Below are 15801 nucleotides of genomic sequence, written 5' to 3'. Positions count from 1 at the left end.
CTCCCAGCAATCTTAATTCCAGCTTGTGCTTCCTCCAGCCCAGCATTTCTCATGGTGTACTCTGCATATAAGTTAAATAAGCAGGGTGACAATATACAGTCTTTGCATAGTCCTTTTCCTATTTGGAACCAGTATGTTGTGCCATGTCCAGTTCTATCTGTTGCTTCCTGACCTGCATAAAGATTTATTAAGAGGCAAGGTCCTAAATTTTCTGAGCAGGGGGATAGTAAGTCTCCCTAACCAAGACTCAGGCCTCACGTGAAGGGTTCAGTATTCAGAATTTGTTTTGATCCCAGGAGCTCGAGCCCTGGCCATAGATTTGTGAAAATAACAAGTAGTGCATTACCACTTCCAACCACATGGAAGCAATTTCAAAGCTTTCTAAGGATGGCTGGATTCTGTTGTAGCTGGATTCCAGATTATGGCCTTATAGCAAAGCCTTTATATGTGGCTCTAAAGGGAGAAGGAAGGGAACCCTTCCCTCTATTGGAAGGGGGACCACTAGTGGGCATTGAAGATTCTCGAGACTGAACTGAGTGGATGAGCAGCACAGGGCTTCCAAAATGAGACAAACCTTTACCCTGTACGTCCTGAGAAATCAGGAAGAGCCCTTGGCGTTCTCAACCCAATGCAGGTGCCAGATCAGAAGCCATGACTCACTTTGCAAAACAACTGGACTCAGTGGCCCTGAGATGGCCCAGCTGCCCGAGGTCAGCAGCAGCCACAGCTGCGTTGGTTTATGGGGCTTCTAAGCTTACCCTGGGACAACACTTAGACGTATTAACCCCTCATTAGATAATGATCTGTGGTTAGAAGTTAAAGGATATCATTGGTTGGCCAGGGACAGGTTAACTAAATAGCAGCCTCTCCTAATGGACACACCTGTTACCTTAAAGGCACATCATACTTTGAACCCTGAAACTCTGCTTCTGGGTCTTAAGAATGAAGATTTACTGCATGAGTGTACAGAGACTATAGATCAAACTTAACTCCAGCAGGTCCAATCTTCTAGATGAACTTCTTCACAGCATTAAGGTCGAGTGGTTTACTGATGGGAGCAGATTTGTAGAAATGGAAGCCCAAAAAGGCAGGTTATGCCATACGGAGTCTAATTAAAGTCGCAGAAGCCAAGGTCCTGACACCCTAGACCTCAGTCCAGAAAGCCAAGCTAATTGCATTAATGAGAGTGCTGCAATTAAGATATAACAAGAAATTAAATATGTATTCTGACTCTAAATATGAGTTCCATGTATTACATGTTTTTGCTGCCATTTGGAAAGAAAAGGAATGTGAGCTGCTAGAAATTCTTCCATAAAAATGGAAGGATTTAATCCTGCCCCTTAGAAGCCATGCGGCTCCTGACATAGGTAGTCCCCTGTAGGGGCCATCAAAAGATGGGCAGGTTGGAAGCTAAGGAAACAGCAAAGTTGATCAAACTGCAAAAAGGGCAGCTTGGTTGATTACTGGAGCCTGAGCAAATCGTGGCCTTGGTAATTGGCCCCCCCAGGGCTCCCTAGCCTTCTTCATGATTCCTCACAGTAACAAGAAAAGGCTAAACAATGGAGCTATGAGAAAAGAAACATTGTCTGGTATATGAAGGATGACAAGCTGCTCATCCCTGAGGCCCAAAAGTGGAAGCTCACCATGAGTTTGCATGATGTCCCCCACTATATGGCAGATTCACAATGGGACTTGGGGCAAAAAACCTTTTCAGAGAAGAGACTTAAGAGAACAGTAAAACAAGAGACTCTTGCCTGTGATTTGTTGTCCATAATAACTTGCAGGCTCACCAAATCCCCTCCTGGTTACTTCATACCGAGGGCCATACTCGGGAAGATTGACAGTTAGATTCCACCCGAATAACTCCACAGTCAGGATTCAGATATATCCTGGTATTTGTTGACACCTTCATGGGCTGGGTTTGAGCCTTCCCCACTGGATCTGAAAAAACATCTCAAGTCCATAAGTCCCTGCAAAAGGAAAAACCTCCTCTGTTTGGCCCTCCAAAGTCCCTTCAGAGTGATAATGGGCCCTCTTTTGTAGCAAAGATCACACAGGGAATATTGGCAGCCTTAGGGATAGGTTACGAGCTACACATGATCATTGGACAAATTCAGTTCCCTTGTGGCCGAGCAGGTAAAGAATCCGCCTGCAATACAGAAGACCTGGGTTCTATCCCTGGGTTGGGAAAATCCCCTGGAGAAGGGAAAGGCTACCCACTCCAGTATTCTGGCCTGGAGAATTCCATGGACTGTATAGTCCTTGGGGTTGCACAGAGTTGGACACAACTGAATGACTTTTGCTTCACTTTGACTCCTCAGAGTGTGTCCACCCCAAAGAATAATCTGCAGCTCAGCCCATTTGAGATGACCTATGGAAAGCCTTTCTTACTACTGACATTCTACTACATGAAGAAGTGAGCTGGGTCCTATGATATATTATCAATCTGGGGCAAGTTCAGAAGGCAATCTTGGGTTATGCCAATAAGACTCTGCCACCTCCCACCACAGATAAAATGGGAGGGGCAGCCCGCTTCACAAGTTAACCCTGGAGACCAAGTTCTTAATACTTCCAAGAGGGAGATCCTGAAGACCAACTATTAACGAAATGGAAGGGGCACTATAAAATAATTTTAACCATGTGCATTGCCACCACATTACAAGGGATCACTAGTTGGATGCAGTTATCTAGACCAAAACACTTACCTCTAAAAACCCCACAGGTCACAACAGAGGAACAATATACCTTTGGGCCAATGGAAAGTCTATGATACTTATTCAGAAGACAAACACCACTAGCAGATAAGTAAAAAGTGATGTAGTGGCTTGGACTCTTATTTTCTATTTTTGCTATTATATTCTTGCTTGCACCTTGCCACATTGCTCAACCACGCCTACTGGGGAAAGAACTCTTGCCCCTACTGGGTCTAGAGGATGGGAATCAATGATGGGGTGAGCCCTTCGCTTAGCCCTTCTTTTAAGGAGGGGTTGGGGAGAGGATGACAAAGGAAGGGGAACTTGAAGAGAAAAATTTGTAGGCGATTTTTCCAGCATTTTGCCTCAAGAAATAATCTAATTGTTGCCTGTCATTCCCACCCCCAAGAGTGTGTTCCTGAGCTCCAGTTTGTGCCAGTAAAGAAGGACCTTAATCTCACCTTGACCTCTGAACCCATTAGAAGCATGCCACTTCTAATAGTGGAACTTGGTGATCATACTGATATGGGGTGTAGAGAGCTTACAGACCTTCGGAACCAAACAGTTCTCCAGGTCCAGTGACTCCTCCTCTTCACAGGACAAGGAAAACTCTGTTGCCCTCCCAGATAGGTACTTGCCCTACCGATGGTAAGCTCACCCCTCTATATGTCATTTTCCATTTCAAGCTCCTCATGCACCCCTAACCAGACTCATTAGTGTGTGGGTTCATCTCTACTCTCCCCAGCATCCAACCCAGTACCTCTTGTTCAGGTGAGAGGGGAAGGCAGCCTCTTCCTGGAGACTGGCCTGTGGCCTCCCGTCTGCCTTCAGTGAGCATGTGAGAACAGAGGAGAGCAGAGAACTAGATGGGGGCCACTAGACAGAGGGCTCCTGGCCCCTAGATGCAGTAATATACCTAACTGGAGCTCCCTTTTACATTGCCGCTTGGATTTGACTTTTCCCCGCCATGCTGGCGCCCCTCCTGCCACGCTTGCTCCCAGCTCTCGCCACATCTGTTCCTCTGCAGTGCGTTGAAAAATAAATTCCCCGAGGAGGGAACCCGAATTCCTTCTCCTCCTGACTTCTCCAGGCAATGGCCTATCCATTTTATACAAGAATAAAGGGAGTAGAATCATTCAGGAGGAAATGAGATAGGCTGGGACCTGAAGTCAGATCAGTACTTCCTAAAACAATAGGATGTGACACTTTTAACAAGACACACATTGCTACATATGGAGTATGGATGCCTGATAATCTGAAAAATGGCAAAGGTTATGAACAGATATGATCAAGGAGAATGCACTCCTCAAAATGGGTGGGGAAACCCCAGAGAAAGGTGGGTGGTAGCATGTAAGTGCGTCTTCCTTCTGAAATCACATACCTCCTGCAGCCTGCCCAAGGGCTGGAGATTTTTGTCTTGCAAGGTACACAACAGTTCTGTCAGCACCTGGAGTCATGTATAGCTGAATCGTGCCAGGATTTCCATAAAAGTGGGCAGAATAAATGATAAGCTCTAACCAATTCTGGACTAATGCATGGTTTCAGAAAATTAGTCGGAACATTAGGAAACAGAGTTTGAGACAGAAAGAAAATAGAGATAGAAAGTGACAAAAAGAGACAAAGACAGAGAAAATTATACCATATCTTCCTAAACCAAAGGCTGATCTGAACTGAAAGCAAAATGATAGTACTTTCTGATGTGTAAAGATGACATCTTGTGTAGGATCATCCGAGGCTTCCCAGGTGGTGCTAGTGGTAAAGAACCCGCCTGCCAATGCAGGAAATCAAGACGTGGGTTTGATCCCTGGGCCTGGGAGATCTCCTGGAGAAGGGCATGGCAACCCACTCCAGTATTCTTGTCTGGGTAATCCCATGGACAGAGGAGCCTGGTGGGCTACAGTCCATGGGGTCACAAAGAGTCAAACATGACTCAAACAACTTGGCATGCATGTGCAAAGGACCATCCAAGGCGGGTGTTCTGTCCACATTCATAAAACCTCCACGAGACTCAGAGCAGTTCTGTGGTTGAGATCTAAACTCCCTTTCCCTAATTACAAATGCAAAAAAGAAATATGTTACCCCATCTGCCACTAAAATTACCCTGTGGATTTATTTATATCTTGAGGTATGTATCTCACTCCCAGAAGACAGAATGAGGGAATTAAGCTTTTAAAGCTCATTTCCATAGTGTCTTGCTTTCTATCCCCAATGCTAATGATCTTTTAATGCAGATTTTATCTGTGAATTCTATTTATTGTGAGTGGTCATTAACATTTGCTAGCTAATGTATTTATTTATTCTTGCTAGGAAATAGAAATGCAGACTATGTGTTGGAGTCTCTGATTTTATCAGCAGATAGCTATATCACACTCTTAGAATAATGTTGCCCACACTTTTAAATTGATAATAGACCATTGTATATACCAGATCCAGTTTCTTTAAAAATGCTGTTTTCTTCTGAATAAAACAGTAAGTCTAGGTCAGTAATGTTTATATAGTTAACTTCTTTGAATTTAGAGACTCTATAGTTTTGTAGCTAAATATAAACTGCCTGTCTTTAAAACTGGGGGGAATCTTGTTTATTTCTAAGAAAATATGCCATTTTTGATTGACTCTCTAGAATAACACTGAATCAGAATTTATTAAATATATGTGAATGGTCCAATAGTCAGATGAAAACTATGAGCCTTGTGGTACTGATTAAAAGCAAAAAAACAAAAGAATCTACAACAAAGGAGGCTATCATAGATCATCTAAAACTGTAAAGCCTCTATTATTTACAATCTTCATGACTCATCATTCAAGTGTTCCTGCAGTTCCACCTACGATAAAATTTCCAGAAAAGCTTTTCAGACTCCTGGCCTGTATCCTCCCTCTTTCTCTAATCATTTTCCATCTCCTGCCCACTGCCCTGAACTATACTCCCTTGAGACATTTATACTTGTGATCATTGTCAAGACACCTCCTTTTCTGTACTGAAAGTTTCAGCCAATGGGGAAGTCAGCTTCACAAACACAGAATTAAAGTATTGCCCAAACTCAGTGGGATTTTTCTTTTCTTTTTTAAAGTACACTTGGGGCACATAAATGACTAGGACTAGGTACCTTTAGCATCCTTGCATCAGAACAGTATACAGGTGTATTTTAATTTAGTCACCAGCAAGTCTAGATTAAAATTTTTTTATTTTTAATTCACAGCTTCTGTTCCCAACCAAGCTTGGGACTGCTTGCCTGTGTGCGGTAAAGCCAAGGAGAGTGCAGTGTTTACTATAGGGTACCAAGCTAGGAGTTCAGGACCCCTACTGCTCAAAAGACTAGAAGTCCTGATAGGTTTCAGGAAAGCACCCTTAAAGGCCAAGTGAAGGAGGTGGGTTGTAGGGTCTTGTGCACAATTCTCTGGTTAGAGGTGAAGTAATGGGGTGGTATCATAGGATGGTGTCACACTGATACCTAACATTATCAATGCTTAGACTCTATGAAGCCTGGGGACTAGGAGTTCATGGTCATCAGATAGTTAACATCCTCCATGTGGTGGGGATTTTAGCAACTATTAAACAACTTAGGAAATATGTATCAAATATTGTTATCTAGGTACTTCAGAGAGGAGTTAAAGCAGAGGACATGGGGGAGGGGGTCTGTCCAGGGAAGGCTCCACAGGGTCCTGTTTGGTTACACTCTGGTTAAAATAAGCTTTAAAGATAGTTCTATTATTAATAAATTCCATCAATTCCACATAAAGGGATTTCTCTTGCAGTATAGAGCCTGGAGCCTGAGTCTCTTTCCCAGTTCTCATTTCAGATCATCTCCATGGGGGATTTAAATTACAAAATGGTTTTTCATTACACTTTGAGAAAGTCTTTGGATATAAGCTAGGAATATACAGGACCAAGTAAGCTCTATCATGGGAAACAATACCATCACTTGTGGGTTACATACTTAAGAATTCTAATCTGTACTGTTCTCAGCCACTAGCTCCATCCTACTAAAATTATTCAGATTTCTCATTTCTCTATACCTGTAGTTATCACAATGATAAAATGGATCAGCTAAGCATACTATGTGCCTGGCATTGATCCAAGCACTTTATACATACTTCATACATAATTTCTCATAGTAACTCATATCAGAAGCGTAAACTGTAACAGAATCATAGAATATCATCAGTTTTGAACTCAGGATATAAACCCTCAAAGTTTCTCAATAGAAGAACGAAAAAGTAGATGAAAAAGAACAAGGAGGAAGGAATGGAGAAAAAGAAGAAAGGATACTTGCCAGAATGTTAATAATTAAGAAATGAGATCATGTTAGATATGTAAGTTTTGTATATAAAGTAACTATTATACTCTCAGTGGCTGCTGAAATTTATGTTTTGCTTGATGAAATCTATGTAGATGACTGAACCAGGCCCCAAGCATTTCTCCATGGTGATGGAACTACCAGCCGAACACTACTAATATTTTACATTACATTTCTCCCATATTGAATGTCTTAGACCATATCTTGAGTTCCTCATATATATAACATAACATGTTATGTATATATTTCGCAATGGTTTATGAGATATTGTTGTTGGCTCTTTGCAATGTATCCTTGAAGTTCCTCTTAGCAAAGTTCTTTGCTGCTGCTTTCCTCTGGGCTTGCCATCTGAGTTGTTTTGACCAAGGTAATGTTATCATCATTACGTACACAAAAGGCTTAAAATGTGCTTGTAGGATGGATTTCCTTCTTGTTCAATGCGAAGAATATATTTCAGAGAGACACAGGGAGCAGATCATCAACCACTGCCAGCCTGAAGCAGAGACTCTTCAGTTGAACTATTATTTATTAGTGAAAAATAAATATTCATTATTTTTTGCCACCAATATTTCTGAGGTTACTTGTTATGCAGCAATAGTAGACTGGTGACTAATACAGATGATAGGCCTGGCCCCTCTCTGAGTTTATTTTAGACTTCCTGTAACTCTTACTATTCCAGGCATTCTGACTTCCTCTCCTATCTTCGACATATTAAATTTATTCTTACTTCATGATCCTTAGGCAAGCTGTTCACTCTGCCTGGATTTTTTCCCATGAATTGCCTTGTAGTTCCTTTTTATCTTCCAGGTTTCAGGGTAAGTATTACCTACTCAGTGAGACATTCTCAAATCACCATGCCTTAAATATAGACCCCCAAACCCTTTTCTCTGTAAGTCTCTATCATACTTGTTGTTTATATTATCCATTGTGTTTATTACAGTCTATAATAACCTTTTCTTTTCTTTCTTTCTTTTTTGTTCATTGTCTTTACGGATAGTTCCTTGAGAGTATGCATGTGTGTGTGCTAAGTCACATCAGTCCTGTTTGACTCTATGTGATCCCATGGACTGGAGCTCACTAGGTTTCTCTCTCCATGGGATTCTCCAGGCAAGATGCTGGAGTGGGTTGCCATTTCCTTCTCAGGGGATCTTCCCAATCCAGGGATTGAACCCACATCTCTTATGTCTCCTGCACAGGCAGGTGGGTTTTTTTTTTTTTACCACTAGTGCCACCTGGGAAGCCTAGGGAGTATAGCAGTATTTTTCTCCAATATAAATATAGTGGACCCCAGAGAACCTGTTTAATGAGTAACTATATGAATGAATCAACCCTGTGGAGTAGTTTCATCCCATTTACCAAACACAAAGCCACCCTCAAACTGCATGAACACCACACACAGTTAACAAACTCAAAGATAATAAAATGTATCCTCTTTGGACAAAGACTTTTTAACTTTTTCCCCTAGTTTGAACACTCTAGTATTTTATTTTTTTTTATTTTTTAAAGTGGAACATCTGAAATAAACAGTGATATTCCAAGTTGGAGCTCTGAGGATGGTCAGATTTTTTTTCCTTCTTTTCCTACTGCACACTATCTGGAAACTATCATTTTAGTGTTTTTAGGTCACTGATCAAGATAATAAAGATTTAAGAGTAAGAATATTCATATTTCTATATTAATATATTCATATTCATTAAATTCTGATTACAAGAGGAACATTTAGACACCAATTTTTTTTCCAGCTTAACTCTTCACTCTGGTTTTCTGATGTAACTGGATAGTGTACATCATCCTATGATTTATTTTTTCCAAGTCGTTTGGTTTTAACAGTATATTCAAAAAAGTGGAGGAAAAAACTGCTTTTTCCCCTTTATATTTTTATTCCATTTTCCTTTCAGTCAATATAAAGCTATTTTCTCAATTATTTACTAGAGATAAGCATGGCTTCTTACAAAGTATATAGATGTATAAATACATATAATATCTACAATTATTTTATAGTACAACAAAGAACTCTACTTAAAAGTCCACCAGTTCCTCTGTCGTTATCATCCACCCACCTCTACCCAAAGCACCAAGTATGCCTTTTATATATGGTATTTCTTTTTTCAGGCATCATTTTCTTCTTTGAATTGACTTCTATAAGAATGAAAAGTTAATAAGCTGCAAGATACAAGTTATAAGATGACACAAGCTATACAATAACAAGTGTACATTAGCTATTCTGTAATTTATATTCAAAATTGGAGAGGTAATTTGCAAACACCTCATAATAAATCCTGAGCTAAGGGAAACGCTTGTCAAATTTTGCTCTCACTTTCCTTTCTGTAGTATGCAGATGTTCAGTTTTAAATTTGTCACATTTTCATACTTCCTCCTATATGGCTCTCTTTCTTTGATATCTTGCCAAAAAGTAAAACAAAAAGCAAGCAAATTAAAATTCATAGCTATGAAATGAATTTTGCAAAGACATTATTTTCTCTCTCTCTCTTTTTTTTTTTTTACTTTCCCCAAAGTTTGCTTCCCAGTTAATACATTTTCAAATAACTTTAGTCTATCTTGAAATAACTAAACATTAGAAACAGTATTTTGGAGAAGGAAATGGCAACCCACTCCAGTATTCTTGCCTGGGAAATCCCATGGACAGAGGAGCCTTGTAGACTGCAGTCCATGGGGTCGCAGGAGTTGGACATGATTTAGCAAGCAAACTACCATCACCAGAAACATTATTTAATCATCCAGTTATCTTTTAAGATTTAGTATCACCATTCCTGCCATTATCTGACATTCTTTTCAGAATCATAAGTCATCCAATTTGAAACCAAAATGAAAAATTACCGTTTTTCAATTCTTGATTCTAATTTTGCATTTCTGTCTGTGGTATACCAATGTATTCTGAACCATAATTTAAATGTTTAAAGTCACCAAAACTCTACATTGCATTATTCACTGAGTCCTTCAGAGTCTCTTCCTCCCTTAGGTGGCTATTACTCTAGTCCATTAACTCTCCACCAGACCTGTGCAATACCTCATTCCATCTCCAGCTCCTGAAATCTATTTTATATCTGTCACATGATTCATTTTTAAAAGATCTGGTCATCTATTTTGCCTATTCAAAAACTTATTAAGAGCACCTTATTTTTGCATAAGTCAGACACAAATTTGAAGTCAGGTACCAAAAATTCGTTTTGACACCTGAGACATTCCATTCCTAGCCTCCTCAATTATTTTGTGTTTTCCAACGATCCCCATTCACGGAATCTTCCTTTCTCCCTCTGCCATATCTTAAGTGTGTGCTATAGGTTTCAATAATTTCTCTGTCTTAAATATTTTTCTCACATTTTTTTTCCCCTGGAGAGATTCTATCAGTGCTTTCAGAGGATCAGTTCACTCTCCTTTTATTTCTATGCAGTTATCACTGATCACCAGGAGAAATCAATAACCTCGATATGCAGTTGACACCACCCTTATGGCAGAAAGTGAAGAGGAACTAAAGAGCCTCTTGATGAAAGTGAAAGAGGAGAGTGAAAAAGCTGGCTTAAAACTCAATATTAAAAAAAACAAAAAAGATCATGGCATCCAGTCTCATCACTTCTTGGCAAATAGATGGGGAAACAATTGAAACAGTGACAGACTTTGACTTTATTTTCTTGGGTTCCAAAAATTACTGCAGATGGTGACTGCAGCCATGGAATTAAGACACTTGCTCCTTGGAAGAAAAGCTATGACAAACCCAAACAGCATATTAAAAAGCAGAGACATTACTTTGCGAACAAAGGTCTCTATAGTCAGTCAAAGCTATGGTTTTTCAGTGGTCATGTATGGATGTAAGAGTTGGGCCGTAAGGAAAGCTGAGCACCAAATAATTGATGCTTTTGAACTGTGGTGTTAGAGAAGGCTCTTGAGTCTGTTGGACAGCAAAATCAAACCAGTCAATCCTAAAGGAAATTAGTCCTGAATATTCACTGGAAGGACTGATACTGAAGCTTAAGCTCCAATACTTTGACTACCTGATGGGAAGAGCTGACTCATTGGAAAAGACCTTGATGCTGGGAAAGATTGAAGGCAAGAGGAGAAGGGGGCAGCAGAGGATGAGATGATTGGATGGCATCACTGACTCAATGGGCATGAGTTTGAGCAAGCTCCTGGAGTTGGTGATGGAAGCCTGGTATGTCACAATCCATGGGGTCATAAAGAGTCAGATGTGACTGAGCAACTGAACTGAATCAGTGATCACCTCTAGTCAACACTTTAACCCATAATATTTTGACCTTTTTCATGATACTGGCTAACATGAGTTGGTTAAATTTTAGATATAACTATGTCATAGCCAGTTTAGAGGGGCTTCCCAGGTGGTTCAGTGGTAAAGAATCTGTCTGCCTATGCAGGGGCTGCAGGGGATACAGATTTGAGCCCTGGGCCAGGCAGATCTCCTGGAGGAGGAAACGGCACCACTCCAGTATTCTTACCATGATAATCCCGTGGACAGAGGAGCCTGGTGGGCCATGTTCCATGGGGTCACAAAGCGTTGTCCCTGACTGAGTGCCTGACCACATGTGCACACATGCACAGTCAGTGGAGAGGGGGCCATATTAATTGAGGTATGTTGCTGATGGCTCTAAGCTAGATAGAAACTGGAAACTCCACAGTGTGTGTGTTTGTGTGTGTATGTGTATCATGTAATATATTCACCTATACAGGTTGAATTGTATACCTAGGATACTATTAATTAAAGTATTAAGGAAGATATCTTTACTTACTTATTAGTATAGTGGACATGAAAGGAAAAGGACCAGCTTTTCTGTCTTCCACATTCTTTCACCACTAGCTGCAGAGTAAGATTGTCGTGGGCCAGGCATCCTGCTTGGACCTAATGTGACTGGCAATAATTATGCAGCTAGTGACATTTTTTAGACATTCTGGGTATCTGGACTTATCAGCGACCTTTTTCTCTGTTACAAGCCATCTTAGCACTTTGGATCTTATTACATCAACCATGTATTGAGCTCTGGATTCTGTAGGATGTCATTTTAAATTGGGCTCAGCTGGGTAGTTCTGGTCAATTATGGGTAGACTGGTTTAAGGATCCACCAGTCTGGCTGGTCTAGGGAGTCTCAGCTAGTGACTTCTCTCTTATCCACATGGTCTCCCACGTTTTATCAAATCCAATCATGTCATTACGTAGAAGCTGAGCAGGATGCCAGGAAAGCAAGCAGGAATGTGCACTGCCTCCTAAGACCTAGACTCAGTCGGGCTCACAATTGCTTCTGCCTCACTGTACTAAACAGGAGGAGCTATAAAGTCACATTGCCTGGGTGTGACCTACCACTCAGGGTACCCATATTCAATTATTTTTATCAATTGCTCTGAATACGGAAGAGGTAACCTTCCATGTTTACCTTCCCTGACTTGGCTCAGGCTCTTTATGGGACTTTCCTGTTTCAGCCCTGATGACCAGATGCTGAGCTTACTCTCCTGATGTAGCTCCTCCAGGGTTTTACCATTAGGAGCTTGGAGGGAATTATGTTAGTTGACTATTGACACAATGATAATCCAAATCTTCATTCATGTTCCCAAATCCCACCCTCACATGTAAATCATATTTCCTAGCATAGACTTAAACTTCTTCCCTTTTGTATTCTTTTTTTTTTTTTTTTTCAGTATATGGAGATACTATGAGTGCTTGAATATTGGGTGAGATACTACCGCAAAATATTGATAGCATCCTGAAAAAATAGAGTAAGTGTGAATGTCCTTTGCAGTGATGATAGTAGTATGGTAGGCAGCAGTCAAAGAGAAGGAAAAGCTAATGAAAATGTAGACAACAAATATTCAGATTACATTTTGAAATTCACAAGAATTGATTGGAATCAGGATTGTCTCTTTTTCTGTTCATAAAAATTGAATTTTCACTAGAAATGATGCTATCAGTATGTCATCTTTCTGTTTGATAGACTCTGACATTTTTAACTTTGTTCTTCTCCAATATCTCTCTATCTATCTATCTATATATATAATATATAATACATATATATATATATATATATATATATATATATATTGCACAGAGCAAGAATAAAATTCTGACTTTTATGATGTGATCTAATTAATACACACGATTGGAATATGATTTAGGAAATCTTAAACCACACTGTTTCCAAATAACTAAGATTTTTCTCATCCATTCTTTATATCTGAAAGGGCTATTTATTCATCCATCCATCCATCTGACCAATCACATTTGCACATATTTGGCAGTTTTTATTAATTTCCAGTATATCTTAGGTTTTATATACACAGGTATTCTTCATGTAGCTTTCAGGGAATCAGATATTTTCACTGATGCATCTGTTTAATTTGCCTAAAAGAACTGGCCATATCTGTGATTTTAATGTCAACATGAAGTATTCTGGGATTTATTAAGCTTCTTGAAAAATCACAATAATGTTGTACTGCATTTTGTATATCTTCTAAGAAAATAAAGAAATCTGAAAGGATTTATAATACATGAGGATTTTATAACATTTGAACTAAAATATATTGTAAGAAATATCAGACTATCCTATAATGAAAATAGAAATTTTCAGCATAGCTATTACTTGAAAAGTGCCTAGAGAAAGTATCTCTACATGCACAACTTCTTGATAAGAGCCTAAGGTATTACCTATCTCTTTTGGAAATCATTGTAAGTTAAGCTTCCTTTCAGTGTAAGGAGATGAATTGGAGAAATTGAACATGACTTCTGTAGTTTGGAATATCATCTTTCTAATGTGGTCCTGAATTCACGGAAATACTAAATTCTTAAAATAGTTCCCTGGATTCTTGAAAATAGCCATTTAAGCTAACACACAGTTTACTCATGTTCAAACATGGTAACATATAGTTACAAATGAGGAAAACCATGAAATGAGTAACTCTGGGAGTTTTTATAGATAAAACATGTGTACCCCCAAAAAGGCCAAAATTGCCATCAGATGCTTTGTGTTACCCTGTTTGCACACAGCTCTGATGGTTTGAGGTTGACTTTAGGGCAAGCAACTGATATGTTTGTCCTTGAGATACTTTGATACTATAGTCAGAGACAAAACTAGGATTTCAAAGAATGACTGAACTGATGATCCATGACTTTAGATCCATTTTATCCTTATACTTAGGTGAAATAAAAGTTTTAATTTCATTTAAATTGCATACTTCTTAAATATATCTTAGAAAATGCAGAGAAGTATGGTAGATTTAAGATTCAGTTTCTTCAGTTAGCAAGTTTTAGAAAAGATTCTATTAATCACAAGTTATCTTTATTAATCATAGTTACTTGAATGTGTAATTCAAAATGATAGAGAAAGTGAGGGATTTGTCCTTAATGATCAACAGATTCTATTGACTTAATTAATAGCCCTGTCAATGATAAGGGTCTAAAGTCTATAATTCATCTTTTCATACAGGGTTTCAAAATGCAGAGCACGCATCTCCTTAAATATTAAATATCACTTGTCAGATACTTTTCTGTTGTTTCAATTGCACAAAACCAAATGTAGCTTCTTGTTGAAATCTGCACAAGAAGATGAATTGAATTTGGCACTTCCCTCTTGCCAATCCAGGAACTGGACACAGCAGTTACTATGTCTTATCAGCCAAAAGGTTTGTAACAGGAGACTGGCATGTCAAAAATCTAGTTGCATGAAAGTGATTTTTGTGTGCAATAAGTGACCCACATGTAACCAGTGTTTGTGACAGGCTTCAGGCTGTCACCACAAAGCTCTAAAACAGAGGGAACATAGTGGCCCTGTTGTTCTTCGTGGCTGTCATAATAACACCACTGAAATATGCAGGATACTTAGCATTTTAGGTTAGGATTTTATCAATGTCTCTCTAGTATATGACTTAATGCATGAACGCCTTTTAAGAATTCAGCTAGTGAGAACTCAATTAGTGAGGTTAAATAAAAATATCCCACTAAAGAATAGAAACTAAATAAGTAAGGAGACTGTTATGTATATATACATATACATAGAGAAGGAGGAGAGAGAAAGAGAGAAAGTTTTTCTTATAAGGTTCAATAAAGCTTTTGCTCATAGGTTAATTTAAGGAAACAATCTAGCTTGGTGTTCATGAAAAACACTGTCATCTGGTTTAAAATGACAATAATTGAAGTAAAAATGAGGTAATTATGTTAATAGCCTATTGAAGATTTCAGTCAAAAAGGGAGGGCACAATTTGGACACCTTATTAATCATTTTTTCTTGAAGTTGTATGACTCGTAAGCTGCTCTGTTGGGTTAACTCAATTAGAAGTGCTCAAAGATATCATAAATCTCTTCATTTTAAGTGCCTCATTAATTTTATGACAAAATTAACCCAACACCATTAGAGCAACAGGCAAATCTTGACAGCTTTTTTTTTTTTTTTTTTTTTTAACTCTTAGACTGTTCTAGTTGATATTTGATGCAGTCCACAAACAATGTTATCAGTTCACCAGATTCTAACTTTGAGCCTGCTACAGCTGATGGGATCCTCGGGTCCCTGGTGACCTCACGTGGGCGCCCTGTGTGTTCAGTCGCTGAACAACATAGCTAGCTATGCTACATGCAACCTTTCCTTACCACACAGAGCCGTTCCCGATATGTTCACTCTAATAGAGCAAGATTACTTTCAACTTTTTGCTTGCAGTATTCTGATAACCTTGCATACTTAATCATAATTGAGAGTCAAGTGACTTCCACCAAGTATGCATTTTAATTAGCTATCAAATGAATAGGGAGACTGTCTAGATTTTCTTTCTTTGTGCTAATTAATTGGGAATCAGGGGTCAGGATC

The 15801-nt window shown here is 39.1% G+C and overlaps 1 pseudogene; it reads left to right on the top strand.

Annotated features, from left to right (window-relative positions):
• Nucleotides 1-651: 651 nt before the first annotated feature.
• Nucleotides 652-3728, top strand: LOC133051013 (uncharacterized; annotated as a pseudogene).
• Nucleotides 3729-15801: the final 12073 nt, after the last annotated feature.

Source organism: Dama dama, chromosome 33 (genome assembly GCF_033118175.1).
Source record: "Dama dama isolate Ldn47 chromosome 33, ASM3311817v1, whole genome shotgun sequence".
NCBI lineage: Eukaryota > Metazoa > Chordata > Mammalia > Artiodactyla > Cervidae > Dama > Dama dama.
This window is presented reverse-complemented; position numbering and strand designations above follow the sequence as displayed.